The 22,388-nt window shown below is 41.1% G+C and overlaps 1 long non-coding RNA gene across 1 annotated transcript; it reads right to left on the reverse strand.

Moving 5' to 3' along the window:
• Positions 1-10,447: 10,447 nt before the first annotated feature.
• LOC110885840 lies at positions 10,448-14,391 on the reverse strand. The gene is made up of 3 exons (XR_002562465.2): positions 13,921-14,391; positions 13,729-13,851; positions 10,448-12,935 (listed from the first exon to the last, which is right to left on the reverse strand). It is a non-coding gene; the product is annotated as an uncharacterized LOC110885840 (long non-coding RNA).
• Between the last annotated feature and the right edge of the window lie 7,997 nt (positions 14,392-22,388).

Raw genomic sequence — 22,388 nt, forward strand, 5'->3', positions numbered from 1 at the left:
GATCGCTGTGCCGCTTACCGCTCTTACGCATAGAGACAAGCCTTTTGTTTGGGGAACTGAACAAGAGTCTGCTTTCCAAACCTTCAAGCATATGCTTTGCAATGCTCCTATTCTCACATTGCCTGATGGAAATGACGGTTTTATTGTCTATTGTGATGCTTCCAACCTCGGTCTTGGTTGTGTTCTCATGCAACGAGACAAGGTTATAGCCTACGCTTCTCGATAGCTCAAAATCCACGAGAAGAACTATACAACCTATGATCTCGAGCTAGGCGCAGCTGTTTTTACGTTAAAGATTTGGCGACACTAGCTGTATGGTACCAAGTGTACGATCTTCACCGATCATAGGAGCCTGCAACATATCTTTGATCAGAAGGAACTCAATATGCGTCAACGCCGATGGGTAGAACTTCTCAACGATTATGACTGTGAGATGCGTTATCACCCAGGCAAAGCAAATGTCGTTGCCGACGCGCTCAGCAGGCGGAGTTATTTGCTCAGCATTCGTAATACCCAAGCCCAATACGATCTCGAAACTCTCATCCACGAAGCCCAGCACGCCTGTTTTAATGAACGCACTCTGAAGAGGGAACGAATCTATCACGATGGGGCTCAGCTAGTAAGCAAATCGAATGGGATCTTCTATTTTCTGGACCTAATTTGGATCCCTAAACGGACCGATCTACGAAAGATTTTGATGGACGAAGCCCACAAATCCCGGTATTCTATTCATCCCGGTGCCGATAAAATGTACCAGGATCTTCGTTACAAGTACTGGTGGTCGGGAACGAAAAGGGATATCGCTCTCTACGTTGGGAAGTGCCTGACTTGCGCAAGGGTCAAGGCTGAACATCAAAGGCCCTCTGGCTTACTCGAGTAACCCCTAATCCCTATATGGAAATGGGAGAGTATAGCTATGGACTTCATAACAAAGCTTCCGCACACGTCATCAGGTCACGACAGCATTTGGGTTGTTGTTGATCGTTTAACCAAATCAGCCCACTTTCTGCCAATACGAGAAGACTACAAGGTGGAACGATTAGCCTGAATCTACACCGACGAGATCATTTGTAATCATGGGACGCCTAGTGACATCATTTCTGACCGTGATGCTCGGTTTACCTCACGATTGTGGGAAACGTTTCAAGCTGCTCTTGGTACTACGCTTAACCTGAGTACCGCATTCCATCCTCAAACCGACGGCCAGACTGAGAGAACGATTCGTACTCTTGAAGACATGCTCCGTTCGTGTGTCATAGACTTCGGTGGTAATTGGGACAAGTACCTGCCATTAGTCGAATTCTCGTATAACAACAGTTATCATACCAGCATCCAAATGGCACCATTCGGGGCTTTATATGGAAGAAGATGTCGATCGCCTATTGTGTGGCACGAGATCGGTCACTCGCAATTAACTGGTCCTGAGCTATTGCAAGAAACGACTGACAAAGTCCTCCAAATTCGAGACAAATTGTTGAAAGCTCGGAGTAGGCAGAAAAGTTATGCCGATAGATGACGCAAGCCCCTTGAATTTGACGTTGGCGACTACGTACTCCTAAAGGTATCACCTTGGAAGGGTGTGGTCAGATTCGGCAAGAAAAGGGAAACTAGCGCCTCGATATGTTGGACCTTTTAAGATTCTAGAAAGGATCGGAAAAGTCGCCTACAGACTCGAACTACCGGAGGAACTTAGTAACGTCCACCCGATTTTCCATGTGTCAAACCTCCGAAAGTGCCTGGCTGAGCATGATTTAATTGTACCGCTCGATGACCTCCAAATAAACGAAACACTGCACTTCGTGGAAAAGCCTGTTGAAATCATGGATCGCCAAACCAAGCAGCTCAGGCGCTCGCGTATTCCTATCGTGAAGGTCCGGTGAGAAGGCAAACGAGGCGCAGAGTTCACTTGGGAACTCGAAAGTGACATTAACGCAAAGTACCCGCAGTTGTTTGATACGGCTTCGACCTAATTTCGGGACGAGATTCTCTAAACAAGGGGAGGCTGTAACACCCCGTGTTTCCAAAAGTCAAAGTCAAAGTCAAGATTGAAGTCAAAGGAGGAAAAGATCGCTAATAGCAATCTGTCTCTCCTTGCTCAATCCCCGTTTGACTTCTTTGACTGTAGTTAATCTACTTTATGTTTTTACGTTAGTTGTATTATGTGGAGTAATTAATTGCAATCCAAGTAATCGAAGTATATTCTCAATACGAACCGCTTTACGACTGTGAATAATAGGAAATAACAATGCGATAAAGTTAATTAAACGCTAATCAAACTAATCTAATCAGCATCGCGCTCGCAAACTCGAATATACGCATTTTGGGTTACTGTTATAGATGTGTGTGTGCCTTATGTGTTACTTGTGCGTGTTTATTTATGTTATGTGTGGTAATCAATCGAATCGCAACCGAACAGAATACGGAATAGGGATACTTGTATGTTGATATAGTAGTTGGGATTAAAAGTAATTTGAATAGGAAACTTTATTGCGAGCGATGCGCAATTGCAATCGAAATCGAAATATCAAAAATCATCGCGCCGAACACTCGAATCAGGCAGCTGATCGATCAGGCTACCAGCCGATCGAACAGCCAGCCGCCGATCGGACTGCTGGCCGATCGGACAAGCTGTCCGATCGTGCTGCCTGACCGATCGGCCAGCCTTTACCTCTTTTGGCGTCCTATAAATACCTCTGTCATTGTCAAACTTTCTACTTTTGGAAACCTCTGTCCGACCAGCACGCTCAGCTCACCTTTTCTTCGATTTCTCTCAATCCCGGTAAGATCTCGTCCTAAATCTTGTACTTTCTTGATCTACACGCACTCCTTCACCTTTCTATCTTTCAAATCTTAACTTTTAACCGTGAAATCATCAAGATTCAAGTGTTCTAGGATGATGTCATCATGGGTTCTTGAAGAACTTCATGTTTTGGCCTCAATCCACCAAGAATAGCTTGAATCTAACCGATTTCCACATAAACAAACAAAGATCCTTCACGGATCTAAACATATTCACGGTAAAAGGGATTGAAAGATGGTTTTCCAACTTTCTTTCAACTCTTTTACACTCAATACCTCCAAAATCGATAGAAACAGAGCTTGTGCCGACTTACTAACCATTTCGATGGTTGCGTGGCTCAAGATCCGGAATCTATCCACGAGGTTCACTGATTTCGGGTTAAACATTAAACAGCGCCTCGAACCGTTCACCAACCGGATTTGGGTGATTCCTGTCCGAACAGGAGAACCAAGTAAAGACGAGGTTTCTGTTGTTTGACTCGTTGTCAAAATACCTCGATAAAACGACAAATCAAAACAACCAAGTGTTAGACGAACAGGCCGACCAGGTCAGGGTGCTAACCAATCGGACTGCTGTCTGAACGGACAGCCAGCCGATCGGACAGTCAGCCGATCGACTGGCCAGCCGATCGGCTAGCACATGGGTCCTACACTTAAATAATTCACTTGGAGTTGAGTGTTGAACGAACTACTGTCCGATTGGATTACTCTTCGGATCATGAGATACTTGACTTCAACACTTAATCGACTTTTCAACATGTTCGATGCACGGAAATGCCACCCGATCGAACTACTGTCCGATCGAGTGACCTCTTGCTGAGGACATGTCCTTCACTTAAGTTCCAGCCGATCGGGTTGCCGACCGATCGAACGATCGTCCGATCGACCGACCTAAAAGGCAAGGATACTTCAAGGTTTTCAAATGCTACAACGAAAACTTCAAAAGTCAACCATCATACACAAACACATCCTACTCAAAGGAAGAAATAATCCACTCGAACAGCCATCCGATCGGACTCCCGTCCGACCGGACAACTGTCCGAACGGACTGTCAACCGAACGGTCAGCCGTCCGATCGGACTACCGTCTGATCGACCAGTTGTCCGATCCATCGACACTTGTTTCCGTTTTACGCATTGCTTATCTTTATACTATCGAACTGTTCAGGCCAACCTTACTCTCAAGCGCTCCCTTCAATCTATCCAACCGCTGTGAATATACTCATCCCTTTTTGCTTTATGCACTTTTGGGTGTTACATACGTTACATATGCGAAATCACATCGAACACACTATGCAACACTTTTAAAACGCTAACCGTTACCGCATGTTATACGTGACTTAATGAATGCTTGTTGTTATGTTTACACATGGAATGCTGTCTACCTGCCTTAACGACGATAGTACTATAGTTTGGACTTAGCACCCGCTCATGCGGGGGTTGTTAAGGACAATTATTTGCATGGATTACAGTGGTGATCATGTATTACGAACTGCGTCGGGCAGTCAACCCGCAGTCATTGGTATCGATAGATCCGTGTCGATAATTAACATGCTTCGTTTTCCGCTGTGTACGTGCTGGTTATGCGTAAACTATTTCGAACTCTATATGCTATTATCAAACTTGTATACTCGCCTTTACACTATGTGTATTGACTTTTATTTTAACGTATGTGACAGGTAATTAGGATGCTTATCTACTAGGAAAGCAAGGCTAGAATAAAGGTCTTGAGCCCAACAAATAGTTGTCTGTAGTGGTCGAATCAAGGGTCTCTAGAAGCAGATAAACCATTGCTATATTTAAATCTGAGTTGTCGGAACAGAATTATTTGCCTAGATTTTGTCTGTAATAACTTGTTTACTGTTTGAGGCATGGTATGGGACATGTTACTTTAAATTGAATAGTAATGATAATTGTTATGGGAGCTTCTGGACAATCTGTTTCGCTCAGTGTCGCGCCCTGATGATTCCGCCATCGGTTGGGGTGTGACAAAACTAGCTTAATTACACACAATCGGCAAGTGCACCGGTCGTTATGTAGTCAAGTCGGTAAGACCGAGTATCAATCCGTGGACACAATGGCGCGACTCTCGATACTAAACTTTTGTCGAGTCCTAGTCTAATAATTTTGGAATGGATTTTTAGAATTTAATCAAATAAGAAAATTAAATAAGAAAGCAGATAAGCAAACCGAACACAATTAGCAGATTTTTGGGTGCAGTCAGATGATGAAAAAGTAGCTACCTAGGCAAGATGCATGTCAATTGACTCACGGTTCTCGGAATGGAATAACTAAGTTTTGGCTACCGGGATCTTAAGGTTCACTAAACAAGACCTAAACTGGCTGGCAGATCATTCTCCAAACAGGTCGCAATCTACGATCAAGAAAAGTGTATAAACTCATTGGTTAATGTCAGATCACCTCTCGGTCTCTCTAACTAGGTTATGGTACCCGAAATCTAGATTACCTCTCGGTCTCACTAGAAACGGTACATCCGGTAAATGTAAGAGATGTACGGGGTGGTGACTCTAATTAGGTTCTAACATGGTTTGCTAAAAATCACAAGAAAACCTAGGGTAATTCACTCTTGTGCAATTAACACCTAACCCGTCTAATAATTAAGACAACCCAACATCTAATCTCCTCTCGGTCTCAAAGATGGTAGAATATTTAATTACCAAATAGTTTAGGGAAATTGGCCTGTAATAATCTCACCTAGACCTTATTGGCCAATAATAATCCCACCTCAGAATATTCCCCCCACCAGTCCCACCTTCACATATTTTTTCTACAATGGTCCCCCGTTAAAAAAAACTTAACGGAGTTAAGCTTTTTTCCAAATTACAAACAGATTTTTAGGGCTTTTGATTAGAACGACGATACGAGTCCATTGATGTAAAACTTGCCTCGAAACGGTGCTCCAAACAATGAAAACGGCGCTTCAATTCGGGTGTTTAAATTTCCAATTTACTAAAATCAAGTCACTTGGAGCACCATTTCGAAGTAAGTTTTACATCAATGGACTCGTATCATCGTTCTGATCAAAAGCTCTAAAAATTTTGTTTGTAATTTGGAAAAAAGCTTAACTCCGTTAAGTTTTTTTAACGGGGGACCATTGTAGGAAAAATAGGTGAAAGGTGGGACTAGTAGGAGGAATATTCTAAGGTGGGATTATTAATGGCCAAAAAGGTCTAGGTGAGATTATTTCAGGCCACTTCCCCAATAGTTTATTAATTTGTTCCTAGGGTTTACTACGTCTAGCAACCACAAGATTTAATTGAAACACACAAAGTTAACGAAATCACCTAACCCTAACTTCAATTAATACGCAATTAATTTTAACCAAGAAAAGGTTGAACAAATATAAACCATTAAATATTAAATACGCATAAACATTAGAACTTAGTTTAGAACACTTTAACCATAACACTGAGCCAAAACATAAATTAACCAACCAAGAAACCGTAAATAAACTAACAATTATCCATAGCTTAGGTAGCTCAAAGAAATTTAGCCAAGCACATTTAAGAATGAAACACAAATAAATTCAAAGTCATTCGCAGCAGAAAACATGTTAAAGTATTGAGTTTTAACAAACCAAAAATAATAAAACGTATTCTAACCGTAAAGCAATAAACTTTTTGCTAAAACCTTCAATCCTGATTCTTCTCTTTCTTCGAAACACCAAAATTTTGTTCCTGATGTGCTCCCAAATTTTGTCTCCTTGTATGCGTTACCGTAGGGTTTTTTTAATGATGATCCTACCCCTTTGCGAATTAGTATGTATATATTCTTTTCTTTCCTTGGGCCCCACTTTTTCCTTCCTGCGTCAAACAGCCCTAGCCTTCCAAATTCTATTATAATATTATTGGGAGGGACATACTCTCTCACTGGCTCCTTGGGTCGTGCGGTACTTGCTGGGACTCGCCTCTGTTGCACTTCACCCGGAGACTCAGCCTCAATTTCCTCATCAACCTCATCGTCATCGACTGGCTTTTCTGGAACAGCCGGAGGGATAGCTTGAGCGGTCTTGCCGCTTCTCAACGTGATGGCCTTTGCAGTAGCATTTATATTAGGCTCTGTGTTGCTCGGAAGGCCTAGTGGCGGAGCCAGAAATTTTTTCTTATGGTGTCATTTTTTATGGATACCCCGGTTTATGGTAACCCGGAGTCGAACTTTTTTGGATCGGTTCGGATCTAGTCGGGTCAAATTACATAATAAAAGCAAATATCACAGTAAAAGTACAATGTCATTGAATTACAACACATAATAAAATTACAAAGTCATTTGAAATATGTAATAAAATGCATTTAATAGTTGCTCTGTACGCCTTTTCATGTTTTGAAAATGATTCATAATGTTTTCAATGGCAACTTGAGAAAAACCACTTTTTCATTACAATAAACAAGTGCACGCATCATTCAAATGATCATCAAATATCTTGTTAGGTTAAACAATTGAACAAAACTAATTAGACATAGGGCTATAATGCTTACTGGATTAGAAAAAATAAAAAGAGTTAATTACTGTTTTCGTCCCTATGGTTTGTTAAAAATCACTATTTCAGTCCATTAGTTTAAAAATTGTGATTTCAGTCCCTGTGGTTTCACTTTCGTAACCATTTCAGTCCTTTTGGTTTCACTTTCGTAACCATTTCAATCCATTATTCTGTTAAGTAGAGGGACTAAAATGGTTACGAGATGGACTGAAATGGTTACGAAAGTGAAACCACAGGGACTGAAATCACAATTTTTAAACTAATGGACCGAAATCACAATTTTTAAACTAATGGGATGAAATAGTGATTTTTGACAAACCACAGGGACGAAAACAATAATTAACTCAAATAAAAATTAAGCATGGATCTTTAATGATTTAAAGTATACTAATTAAATTCAAGTAACCGGGCTTAATTCTTGAAATATAAATTAGTTTATTATGTAATTATTTTAGAAGAAAACAAAACAATGGTCTCGTTTGTAAAAACACAATGGTGTCGCTCGTAAAAAACAATGGTGTCGCATGAATTTTTCCTATTATACGTTGTATTTGCTACACAAAATTCAATGGTGTCGGACGACACCGTTGTTCAAAGTGTGGCTCCGCCACTGGGAAGGCCCCCCTGTTGTCTCTCAGACAACATCTTGGCAATCTGGCCGACTTGGTTCTCAATGGCCTACATGGAAGCCTTTTGGCTTCTAAACTCACTCTCGTGCCTCGTGAAACGACCGTCATACTCCTTAAAACGCTTCTCATTCTCTACCTTTTGAGTGTTTTGACCAGCTAAGATTTGACTAAGAATATCATGCACACTAGGATCACTAGAGGAAGGTGCCTGCTGAGGTCGAGGTGGACCATATGCTCCAGAGCTGGAGCTGTGGGACGTGGAGCAAATCCGGGTGGATGCTGGTTAGAAGCATCGGGCTTCCAACTAAAGTTTGGATGATTCTTCCATCCCGGATTATAAGTATTGCTGTAGGGATTGTTTTGAGGACGGTATTGGTTTCCCATGAAATCAACATGCTCGTGTGACATCTCCCCCGTCGGTAAATCACCTACATGATATGCTCCCCCACTCGAAGAACCTCTCGAGTGCATTTCCATCACTCGATCAAATTTCGAAGATAAGGCATCCATACGTGCTGTCATGGCTGTGTAGTCGTCCACATGATGAACTCCTTGCCGAGAACTCTTTCCCCTCGGGGGCTGTTGCGTCCGGTTTTTCGCGGCAGACTTTTCAAGAATCTCAAATGCCTCGGTGGCATTTTTCGTGCCGATATCACCACCCGAGTATGTATCAACCATCATCTGTCCCTGACTGTCCAAACCATGGTAGAAGATCTGACATTGTTGCCACTTAAGCAACCCGTGATGTGGGACCTTTCTCATAAGCTCTTTAAAATGCTCCCATGCCTCGTAAAGGGACTCGTCCTCGTCCTAACGAAAGTTCAGAATCTTGATTCTCAACCGAACAGTTTTCTCTGGAGGGAAATATTTCTGAAGGAACTTCTCAGCTAATTGATTCCATGTAGTGATAGATCCAGCTGGAAGTGAAAGAAGCCACTCCTTGACTCCATCCCGTAAAGAAAACGGAAAGAGTCGAAGGCGGATAGCATCCGGTGATGCATCACGAATCCTAAATGTGGCACAAACCTCTAGAAACCCCGCGATGTGAACACTAGGATCCTCGTGATCCTTGCCATAAAACTGCACCGCATTCTGCAACATTGATATGGTGCCAGCCTTGATCTCGAAATTATTATTGTCGATTGTCGGTGCATTGATGCTCGCAGGCAAACCATCGAGTGACGGTTTTCCAATTTCATTCAAGATCCTATTCTCTTTCGCGTCCGCCATGTCGACTTGAACCTCGTAGAATGTGTCGTCTCCTCCCGCGTCTACCTCGATCGCCTCGGCTACCACGCGGAACCGCTCCCGCAGTCTCCGGCGAAGATCACGCTCCGGCTCCGATGAAGGCTCAACGATATCAGCAGCGGGGGTTGAGGAGATGCACGGCCTGTAGGGAATAAGGAGGAGCACAATGCACTATATATATACAAAAACAAAAACAACTAGCAAATAATCATTTTTTTTTCAAATACTCAAGCAAAGGCAAATAAAACAAGTAAACAAAAACTTTATACAATTTTCACAAGTGGCTAAATAAGTAACTCGAATCGTTTTCAAGAAGACCGCATCTCCGGCAACAAAACTTGATGTGCGTGAATTAAATATATTTTTAATTGAGTTTTTCTTCACACAAATTTAGTTTTAAAAATGGTTTTTCACCTAGAAACTAACTACACACACAAAAGGGCAAGTGTACCCGTCGGGTAGTAATATAGCTAATCGGTAAGAACCGGATATCAATCCGTGGATACGGTGTCTCGATACTAAACTTTTGTTACTTTAAAGCCTTTTCAAATGATTGGGTTGATTTTTTTCTAAACTAGCATGCAAATAAATAAACTACTAAGAATTCTAACAAAGAACAATATCTAAGAAAGGGTTGCCTAAACTAAGTCTCCACTAACAAACATATGACAACAAGGTGGAAGGTTTTGTAATGATGCAAACTCTAAAATTTGACTAAGTCCCCAATCAAAGCTTCCTAGTCTATAATTCTTAGGAAAACTAAAAATGAATTAACATTCTAATCACCTAAAAATTATTCTTTTAAGCTCACTTGCTAAGTTGATGTTAACCTTTAATCATGAGTTATTTGTTTGTCAAAACTCCTAACTCTACAAATTAGGGAAAACTAATATGAACAACACACTAATCACCCTAACTTGGTTTCAAGTAGTTGGCACTATCATCATATTCTTGATATGAACCACAAGCATGGTCATGCTAGCTAACAATTTTGGCCTAAATCATCAAACTAACATGAACACAAACTATAGAATCCATATAAACATACTTTTGATCTTTCCAAATCTAGATGCAAGAATTCATACACATGCTCAAATCATCATTCAATCACATTAGCAATCACCATTCCTAGTTTCAAGCTATGAATCATACTAATAAGTTAACAAGATTCAATAATCATAATCTCTACATGGGCTTTCCAACACAACATGTAAATACTTATGAGCAAACATTCAAGAACAAGAACTTTAAGCATGTACAAGAACTCCAAGAACAAGATTAAATGTCAACATGAAGATTAACAAGAACAATCATCACATCTACTTCCATGTTATCACATATTCATTAGCTTCAACAAAGTTTAGACAACTCAAATGTTTAGCCCATAAGGCTCATGGCTACCAAATCAAATGCAAAGAAACATAAATTGTTCATAATGTAGTAAGCTAACCAAGTTAAAGACAAGATTAAAATGGTGTCTGAGTAGATCTTCAAGTGATTTAGTCCTCTTCAAGGCTTCCTCTTGGCTCCAACAAGCTTCCAAGACCAGATTCTTGAGAGAAAAAGTCACCAAAATGCTCCAACTCTCCTGCAAATGAGCTTAGAACTCGTATTTAAACTCTGGGCGTTTGGCACTACCATGCCACCTTTTGGCACGGTCGTGCTTGGCAAGTGTCAGACCCACTTTCTTGAATGTTGACCAAGTATGCTACCATTTTGGGAAAATTCGCGCTCAAAAGTTCCCGAGGTAGCACGACCGTGCTCGGGCATGGCCTGGTCGTGCGAGCCGATAGTGCTCGGCTGTGATCGAGTCGATCTCGGAAACAAGATGATCTGGGGCTGAAATTGACCTGGCACGGTCGTGCCAGTGGTTGGCACGGTCGTGCATCCCCGGATTTCGATGGTTTGGCTGTTGGATGCTAGTGCTGGCTGAGAGTGCCGATGTCGGAAGGCTTGGCACGGTCGTGCCAGTGTATGGCACGGTATTGCCGTATCTGGCAGTTTGCTGGAATGCATCATTTTCGCTCCATTTTGCTCCAAAAGCCTTCGTTTCATCACCGGGCCGAAGCCCGGACCTGTATTTTCACAAACAACTCAAATGAGTACCAAAATCAATGAAAATACAAAGAGTTTTCGCATAAACGGGGCGTATTTGACGTTTAAAAGATGTATAAATTCTTATACATCAAACATCCCCACACTTGAACTTTGCTTGTCCTCAAGCAAACTAAAATCAACGAAACTCTCTAAATGGCAATCATCTCAACTAGCATTTCATAAGCACAAACAAATAACTTGGGTCAAAACAATCAAGGGGGTGCTCGATATAAAGAAAGAACCGAAAAGAAATATGTAAAATATGTTTATGAGCAATGGTCCATCTTAGAAATCCCTACAAATTCACCAAGCATCCTCACAATGTTCACACACACTCGGCTAAATATAGGTGCACATACAATTTGTGGAGTATGTTTAGAACACTCGATGCCAAGACGATAACCATGCGATATCATAAGCTTGTGGAAGGATCAAATCTAATCACTCGGCAAAAATATAGCATAAATCATGAGGTCTTGATTGGGTTGTAACTTGGCTTGGGTTAAGGGTGTGGAAGTGGATTTTGAAAAGTGGCTAAAACGGTTGTAACCCGACGGTTTGACTAACTAAAAACATAAGAAAAATAGAACTATACAACTATAAGATAACTAACCGAGAGCTAACCAACAAATATTTCTTTTTCTACTCCCAAAATTGCTCTAACAAAGCCATTTGACAAGGCTTTTTCAACTATATTTCTTTGGGTTTTTTTTATAACCCATGCTTTAGAGAGAACTAAGTACGTCTACTTAGCTAAAAACTCTTGATCATGAGGGATATAAAAACTAAGAAGAAACTATACAAAAGCTACAAGTTAATCATTAACCGAACCGGGCTTCCAACCAAAAATGGGTTAAAAATATAAAAGGCTAATTTGGCTAAGTGGCTAATGTTTTGGGGGTTTCAAGAAACGAACGGGAAAGGCTCAAATTGGTTTGACTGGGGGAATAATTTGGGTAAGGAGGTGAATGAAAATGGCTAAAATGAAAAGGTTTCCTAATGCCTCAATCATTTCTATGCTTGTATTCTCGCTTTGTGGCCTCGAAATGTATACCTAACACAAGTTCTAAATCGCAAAAGTTATCCGGCACACTCAATCTTTGCCCGCAAAAACATGAGCAAAAATAATCCTAAAGCTATAAGGCTCAAAAATAACTCACGGAAATGGGCGTATTGGGTAAATATGCAAGGCAAACAAGTAGGTCAATCGCTTGATTTCTCATGCTCAATTTTATACAAAAAACATATTACTTGACGGTTTTTCCTTACACGAGTGAACCCCTTTTTGCGCTAACCCAATTTATTTATCAAAAATTTTGGTGCTTATTTAGATACTTATGTTGATTTGATTTGTATGCCAAAAAAATGTTAAAAGAGAGCTTTGCATTATTATTATTATTATTATTTTTATTTTGACAACAAAGCTCAAGTGATAAACCACCTCCCCACACTTGAATTGTACATCGCCCTCGATGTACAACAAAAAATTGAATAAGCAAAGGAATTGCGAATTCAATAATAAAGGAAGGCGGGAACACGAAAACTCCCCTGAAACATAAGGCTAGAATCGGAACAAGATGAAACAAAAAGGAGCATCCACAACAACTGCCAACCCATCCACCAAGCCAACATCTCACTGTTTATTCAACAGAATTTGAGCCAACACTGCACATTTAGCAAACATCGTCAAATACACAAGAATCCTACAATTAGTTAGTTTTATTTTAATTTTCGTAAAATCTATTTGATACCAAAGTAAACAAAACGTTCAAATATATAGTTAAGATCAAATTAGATAACTAAGTTTGAATTTGAAGTAAATTATATAAATATAAAAGTAATAATTAATTCAAATAAATAATATTATAAATGAGAAGGATATTAAACTAAATAATAATTATCCATAAGATATTAAACTAAATAATATTTAATAGGAGAATTATCTATAATTAATTAGAAAAGATTAAACTAAAATAATAATTATATATAAGACATGGTCTAATATGATGATAAGTGTCCCTCAAATGGTTTCTTTTATTATATAGTATATAGATATGTATAGTTTAAATTATATCATTGGTTCTTCCACATACTGAATCAGTGTAGCTCCAACAACTATATAAAATAGTGAAAATGACAAAAATTGGTAACATTTTCTCTTCCAAATACAAACCCTTCATTAATACGTTCAATATCGTTCATTAACTCCCAAGGGGTACTCGAAAATAAAGAGATATACACCAAACTTATGGCCTATAAAACTTAAATAAAATCAAATTCACCCAAACACATCTAAAAATTTAAACCTCAATTACAACAAATTTGTGGCCCGAAACACTTAACTCAATTAAATTCATACTTCATCCACAATAAAAAAAACAAACTTATGTTAAAATCCTCCATTCGATGTTAGTATCAAGGAATATAAACACTTAAAAACAGAATAAAACCATCATACCTGATTAGCAAATCTGCAAAACAAAGCTGAAACCATGACACTACCTCAAAGCTCAGCCATCACATAAAGCAAACAAAAACTTCAAGTTCTCACAATCGTGAACGGTCCAAAAAACTAAGGTCCCTAAAAGCAAGAAGCTTATCGACAAGTGTAATTGGTTGAAAATAATTGTTAAGTGGATACAAAACTAACCTGAAAAACCCTAAAAACCTGATAAATGGAAGAATTACAGTATATAAAAGGGCTTGCTTAGACAAAACATCGAAACCACGAACCAGATTGATTCTTTGTCTGAGAGATTGTTATGGGATTTTGTTGAGAAAGAATCTGATTTGAGGGTTTGATGGGAGGAAGAAATTGGAGGTTTAAAAGCCCTTTGGTTTGGATGACACCTTCCATTTTGACACAAACAATAGAAAAGGAAAAGAAAACAATCGAACAAGGTAAGCAGGAGGTGTTGTATAAAGAAGGATGTAGCGAAGGTTCAGAGAAGCCATATTTTGTAGAAAGTAGTAGGAAGTGGCAAGAGCAGGTGTTGCAAGTGTGGGGAATCTCAATTGGAGAAGAAACTTTTTGTTTTACTATTCAACGTCGATAAACTTTAATATATAGTTAATTAGTTATATATAACACATATCTCACAAAGATTTATCAAAAATATACAAAGATCAACCTCACGTCAATTTTGATAGCTCATTGATATTTAAAGCATTCCTACATCACGATAATATTGTGTTTAGAGTTGTTGAATATTGTGGAAACACACACAACGTGACTTAGTTAATAATGAGTGGAACATTCTACATATTAATGAGCTAACTTCTAACAAATTCTTTATTGTATTTCATGAAACTCCTAAATTTAGATCACATAACTCGACCGAGTTAAAAATCTTTGGACCTAGCGTCTTACATATATTTTCACACATAATATAATTATATAAACTTAGAGTGTGTAACATAGTATTATTTGAGCTCAACTTGAACACACAAACCTGAATTAACTATTGGGTTAAGTTTGACTGAACATACTACATGACGGCTAGTTATCTTGTCATCTACTCTTCAGAAAATAGTTACCTTAATGTTATCTCTAAAGATTTAATAAAAAATATGTATACGAAGAAATACTTAACACGTTTAGATACATAAGGGAGTTTTTCCTATATTTATTATATTTCCTTCTGAATTAGTATATAGGCATTATTACTACCGGAGATAGTTATGATCAGATGGTTTTGCTGGTGACACAATGATATAGCAATGATTTGTCAGTTATCCAATTAAATACAAAAAAAAATTATCTAGAATACCGATCGTCGGGGGCTCGACGGAGCTAGGTCTGTTGGGTTAGCGTGCAAGGTTGCTCTTCCGGCTGACCTTTCATCCTAACCCGATCCACTGATACTCCCATTCGCCTGGCGGGATTCGGTTATCTGTGTTCTTTCCTTGTTTCTTTGGTGGAAGAGAGACCGCCGGTAGCTCGACGAAGAGTGGAAGTTGGGATATCGAGTGGAGGTGTGTTTGGGTCTGCATATTGCTTGTGGCTATCTATACCTCTCATTATATCTTGATTCTCTATCAATTCCATTCGCTATCGGGGTCTGCTTCTTCTTGGGTAGGGTGATGGGGAGTTTCCACAACCAAGGTCTCCCTAAGCATTACCTCGAGGGGAAGTAGGTAACATCGTATGGTGTGTTAAAGGACGCGTATGTGGCACGAAAAAAAGACTCCAGAGGTAATCACTTCGGTTTTGTTCGATACGAGGGTGTGCATGACGTGATGACAACACTGCAAGCCATGAACAAGGTAAAAATCTTTGAAGCAAAAGTGAGTGTCTCGGTGGCGAAATTTAATAAAAACCACAGGCTGTTTCAGAGTCATGGTTATGACGATGGAGCTGGTCAGCAGTCACGTACTAAAGTTGTAACACCCCAAAATACCACCTGCGGGAACTCCGCGAGGCGTGTTACGCATCAGAGTCCGAGCCACCAATCACATCGAACCAATGGTAAATATTTAAACATAACATGTTATTAAATACCAATAGCAAATTTCAACCATAATATTATTCCCAAAAAGTTGTATAGCGGAAGCATGTAATAAATCGTTTAACAATTGTTTCATATTAATGCTCAAAACCAATGTATCACATATATGTTAATCCAAGAGCCTCGATCCATGACCACTCCAGCACTCCCAGATAGCAAGTCCACGTCACGAATTCTAATGACCTGCAAGCATGCAGACAAGTGTGTCAGACGACGCTGGTGAGTTCAAGGTTTTGTTAACGTGTTTTGTTACCAGACGTATGTTAAGCCAATTCAACGTTGTGATATGATGCTGTTTATGACTTGTTGAGATACCCTAGGGAGTGTGCCCATATGTATCCGGGAAGTGTGTCCCTTAATAACCTGGAAGTGTGTCCAGTCCCCAATGCCCCTAACCAAGCATTGGTAATGATGCCCAGATAATTAGTTCGCGCCCGTCCTTACGGCCCGGTGCGAGGTATCAAACCTAATAGCGCTATCAACTAATTACCCCATTGCCCTACAGGCAAACCAATAATGATTGATTCCATGTTCAATAATCAAAACCCGATTTAACTGTTTACCCAAGATTCCCTTCCAAATGTTTACTAGTTGTCCCAAACCACCGGGACGCATGCTTGAGAAATGCAGTGAACTCACCTTGGTTTGCTCGGTAAGATTAACTACTTGCTCACACGAAATCAGTCAGGTCCTAAGGTAGGCACGTATACATAATCAGTTTATAACCACGAAGTTGGCACGTAAGTGTAATCATAGTGAACATCGCATCAATAAGCACCGAGTATCACATTGCACGTATTCATGATCATACGAGTATTGATTTATACTTAACAACAGTTAATTATCTCAGTTAACTTCTAACAGGGTTAACTCCAGTTACGGTGCAATTTATCTAAGTCGGCGAAACACAGAATTGGCGAAACACATTCTGTTTCGTCGTTCAACCCGTTGACGAAACACAGTTCTGTTTCGTCACTTCCCTTGACGAAACACAATCCTGTTTCGTCATTTACCCCTTGGCGAAACACCCCTTTCTGTTTCGCCAAAGATTCCGTTTCGTAAAGATGTCAGTTACGTCAATAATCAGTTACAGTTTCAAAAACCCTAGTTGCCGTCAATCATCAAACCGTAATCATACAGAAGTCATTCCTCATACAATCATCATCTAATCAAAACATGATTCGCAAGTTATCCAAAACATAAGTAGATTCATGACATTTAGCCCGCATTTGATCCGTATTACATTAACCAGATTACAAGCAATAAACCGACATGAGCATCACTAAATTCTAGTTCCACTTATCACATAATCATATCATTCTGAACAGTTTATTAGGATCCCCAAATTAATCATCATGTTTCGCACAAGATTACGTAACCGATTAATCATGCAATACCAAACCAAGATCATCATACGCATGTCCGTTCCAGGAATCAAACATAAACATAAACGCAAGTCACGTAGTCAGGTAATCATGAACAGAATTAAAATACAAACAACTAACCGAGATGAATGGAATGATTGTTTAATCGTTCGAAGGCCTGAGGAATACACACGGCTGCCGTCACACTTGGGAAGGAGTTCTAGGGTTTTCTGGTTGCTATCGATGTGAAGCAGAATTCGTTTCACGCTAATATACTCTAATTAACGTTATGGGCTTTGGCGAAACTGGGCTCGGCGAAACAAATCCTGTTTCGTCGAGCTATGGTTGACGAATCACACTCTTGTTTCGTCGAAGAGTGTTTGGCGAAACAAGCTTTTGTTTCGTCGAGATGTCTTATGGCGAATCACACTCGATTCGTCGAGCATGCTTATGACTATGCAATTCTGTTTAGTCAGGTTGATTTGTGAAGGTTATACAAGACTTAACTAGTTCGAGTGTGTACTAACAGGTTCACATAATATCATTAGCACATAAACATGTAATACTCACAATACCTTCCATCATATCACAATGTGTACGTTACAAGTCAATAAGTCAAACAACTAATCAGTCAAAGTCAACGTGCATTTAATGCGAAAGTGAAGGTCGAAAACTCGAGTTGTCACATCATCCCCAACTTGAAAGAAATTTCGTCCCGAAATTTGATAAGCCATCCGCAATACGATGCGATGCTAGTCAGGATGACTGTGCATTTTCCACGGGTGTCACATCATCCCCAACTTGAATGGGAATTTCGTCCCGAAATTCACTAGTTACACAAGGTCTAGAACTGCCAGGCTTGGTCTTGTCTTTGGGAAACAAATGTGGATACTTAAGTTTCATTTGGTCCTCGCGTTCCCACGTGAACTCCGGACCACGTCTCGAGTTCCAACGAACTCTCACAATGGGTATACGGCTATGCTTACGAACTTTGACCTCCCGATCCATAATCTCAATTGGTTCTTCGACAAACTGCAACTTGTCGTCTATTTTCAGCTCTTGAAATGGTACAACTAGTGTTTCATCAGCCAAACACTTCTTTAACTGCGATACGTGAAACACATCATGGACATTACCCAACTCCGCAGGTAACTCCAACCTGTAGGCCACCTTTCCAATTCGTTCCAGAATTTTGCATGGTCCCACATAACGAGGGTTTAGTTTGCCGCGTTTCCCAAAACGCACCACACCCTTCCAGGGTGAGACCTTTAACATGACGCGATCATTAACTTCGAATTCCAACAGTTTACTACGCTTGTCAGCGTAGCTTTTCTGGCGATCGCGAGCTGTGGCCATACGGTTTCGGATCTGCACAATGTTTTCTGATGTCTCAAGCACGAGCTCAGGGCCTGTGATCTGACTATCACCCACCTCAAGCCAACAGAGATGTGAACGGCATTTCCGTCCGTACAGCGCTTCAAACGGAGCTGCCTATATACTTGTGTGGTAACTGTTGTTGTCGGAGAATTCTATCAACGGTAAGTGCTTCTCCCATCCTTTCCCAAAATCGATCACACATGCCCGTAGCATGTCTTCAAGTGTCTGGATGGTGCGCTCGCTTTGACCATCCGTCTGCGGGTGATAAGCGGTACTCATGTCGAGTTGTGAACCGAACGACTTATGCATTGATCTCCAAAGATCAGAAGTGAAACGTGGATCTCGGTCCGAAATGATAGAAGTTGGTACCCCGTGCCTAGAAACTACCTCCTTAAGGTAGATCGCTGCCAGCTGCGAAAACTTGTCTGTTTCTTTGATTGCCAGAAAATGCGCTGATTTCGTGAGACGGTCGACAATCACCCAAATGGTATCGTTCCCAGCCTGAGTTCGAGGTAACCCTGTCACGAAATCCATGGCGATCTATTCCCACTTCCATGTGGGTATCTCTGGTTGCTGCAGTAGACCCGAGGGCTTTTGATGTTCCGCTTTGACTTTAGCACAAGTCAAACATTTGCTGACGTAGGTTGCTATGTGAGCTTTCATGCTAGGCCACCAGTATGTAGTTCTCAAGTCGTGGTACATCTTATCTGATCCAGGATGTACGGAGTAACGTGACTTATGTGCCTCCTCCATTACAAGTTCTCGTAAGTTGCCAAAGAGTGGGACCCAGATGCGTCCGGTTACGTAGTAAGCACCGTCTCCCTTTCGTTCTAATCGTTGCCTTGAGCCGCGTAAAGCTTCAGCTCGAACGTTCTCTGGTTTCAACGCTTCTAACTGAGCGTCTCGTATCTGGGAAGGAAGATTGGACTGGATCGTGAGTTGCAATGCTCGTACATGCCTAGGTGCACTATTCTTTCTGCTGAGGGCGTCAGCTACGACGTTCGCCTTGCCCGGATGATACTTGATGGCACATTCATAATCATTCAATAGTTCAACCCATCGCCGTTGTCGCATATTCAATTCTTTCTGGTCGAAGATATGCTGAAGACTCCTATGGTCGGTGTAGATGGTGCATTTGGTACCGTACAGATAGTGCCTCCAGATCTTCAACGCAAATACCACAGCCCCTAACTCCAAGTCGTGTGTCGTGTAGTTTTTCTCGTGGACCTTCAACTGTCGCGAAGCATAGGCTATCACCTTCTCTCGTTGCATCAACACACAACCGAGACCCTGAATCGACGCATCACAATATACCACAAAATCCTCGGTACCCTCTGGTAAAGACAAGATCGGTGCACTGCAAAGCTTCTGTTTTAGCAATTGGAAAGCCTCTTCCTGTTTCGTTCCCCAACAGTATGCCGTGTTCTTCTGTGTCAGCGAGGTGAGGGGTTGCGCGATCTTCGAAAAATCCTTAATGAACCTCCGATAATATCCCGCGAGACCCAGAAATTGTCGCACCTCAGAGGGAGTCTTTGGCGCCGCCCAATTCTTAACCGCATCTACTTTTGCAGGATCCACATGTATCCCTTTTTCGTTAACAACGTGGCCAAGGAAATGTACTTCTCGAATCCAAAAATCGCACTTAGAAAACTTCGCATACAGCTGTTCCTTTCTCAAAAGTTCCAAGATGAGACGTAGGTGACGCTCGTGATCCTCCTTGTTCTTTGAATAAACCAGGATGTCGTCAATAAACACTATAACAAACTCGTCGAGATATGGCTTACATACGCGGTTCATGAGATCCATGAAGACCGTTGGTGCATTTGTCAACCCAAACGGCATAACCAAAAACTCGTAGTGTCCGTAGCGCGTTCGAAAAGCAGTCTTGGGAACATCTTCCTCCCTAACCCGCACCTGATGATAACCCGATCTTAAGTCGATCTTCGAATAGAAACTTGACCCTTGTAACTGGTCAAACAAGTCATCGATGCGTGGTAACGGATAGCGGTTCTTAATGGTTACCTTGTTGAGCTCTCGATAATCGATACACATACGGAATGACCCGTCTTTCTTCTTTACAAACAGAACTGGGGCTCCCCAAGGCGAAGAACTGGGTCGAATGAAACCTCTATCCAATAATTCCTGTAGCTGATTAGACAATTCCTGTAACTCCCCAGGGGCCAACCGGTATGGAGCTCGAGCAATTGGGGCCGCTCCCGGCGCCAGATCAACCTGAAATTCTACTTGACGGTGAGGAGGTAACCCTGGTAGCTCCTCTGGAAACACATCAGCGAATTCTCGCACCACTGGTAGATCCTCGATCTTTCTCTCTTCAGACTGAGCGTTGGTAACTAACGCTAACATTGCCGGATACCCCTTTTGTAGATACTTCTGCGCATGCATGGCCAAGATGATACCAACCATCGTCCCACTACGATGCCCTTGAACTAATAATGACTCCCCATCGGGGAGAGGAATACGCACAACCTTCTCCTTACACAAAATTTCCGCTTGGTGCTTAGACAACCAATCCATGCCTACCACTATATCGAAACTACCGAGCGTAACGGGAAGGAGATCAATATCAAACACTTGACCCACGAGGTCTAATTTGCACCCGAAAAGGACATGCGAGGCTTCTATCGTCTTACCATCTGCTAGTTCTACTACTTGTTTAACTTCTAAAGGTGTTAGGGTTATCCCCAATCGTCGACTAAATTCTATGGACACATAACTCCAATCGGCACCAGAATCAAATAACACAGAAGCAATATGATTGTTTACAGGAAACGTACCGGTGACAACATTGCCGTCATTCCTAGCATCCCCTGCCCCAAGCTGAAACACCCTGCCCCGAGCACCATTACCCCCATTGTTGCCATTGTTGTTGTTGTTCCCAGCATTGTTATTATTCGGGCGGTTGTTGTCATTAGCGTTCTGGTTTAGTTGAGGGCAATCCCGCTTAAAGTGACCCTCGTCACCACACTGATAGCACCCCTTCCTGAAGCCCTGATTCTGCTGGGGTGGTTGTCCCTGCTGTCTCTGGTTCTGCTGGTTCTGTTGCTGCTGGTGTTTGGACTGTGGGGCCCTACAATCCCTGGCCTCATGGCCCGCCTTACCACACCTGTTACATATCCGACCACACGGCCCGAAATGATGATAGCCACACTTGTTGCACCGTGGCTTCCTCCCCGCATACTGACCCTGACTTTGGCTACCCCCTTGGCCTTGATTGACAGAAGACGACTGGCTGATGCTGCGGTTGTTGTTATTATCTGGTCTTTTCTGTGTCTGACTTGCGCTAGAGGCTTTATCATAGTCACCCCACTTCCTTTTGTTATCATTAGCGGACGCAGTGGCAGTGGGTGCAGCAGCAGTAGTGGTTGAAACACGCGGTGGTAACGAGTTACTCTCTACCTCCTGATCCACAATCTTGTGGGTTAAACGAACAATCTGTGTCAAACCATTTTTCTTTATTTTAAATGTTGCCACATGTCCTAATCCTATTACTTCCTACACTTGCTAGCAAAAATAAATTTCCTATTTGATCTTTTCCCGAGTAAATTGCCATTTTAGTCCCTTAGTTTTGTCCAAATTTGCCATTTTAGTCCAAATAGTTTTTTTTTTGCCTCTGGGTCCCTGACTTTTCCATTTTGTTGCCATTTTGATCACATACACTAACTCCATTCAAAAACTCCATCTTTAACAGGGGGTATTTTAGGTATTTTCATTTTAAATGTTTTCAATTGCCATATTGATCCAATTCCAAAAAATAAAAAAATTCCAAAAAATCAAAAAAATTCTAAAAAATCATAAAAATTCTAAAAAATTCAAAAAATCCGTTTCGGCGCGAACCGTTTCGAACCCGA

The sequence above is a fragment of the Helianthus annuus genome, chromosome 10 (genome assembly GCF_002127325.2).
Source record: "Helianthus annuus cultivar XRQ/B chromosome 10, HanXRQr2.0-SUNRISE, whole genome shotgun sequence".
In the NCBI taxonomy this organism is placed as follows: Eukaryota; Viridiplantae; Streptophyta; class Magnoliopsida; order Asterales; family Asteraceae; genus Helianthus; species Helianthus annuus.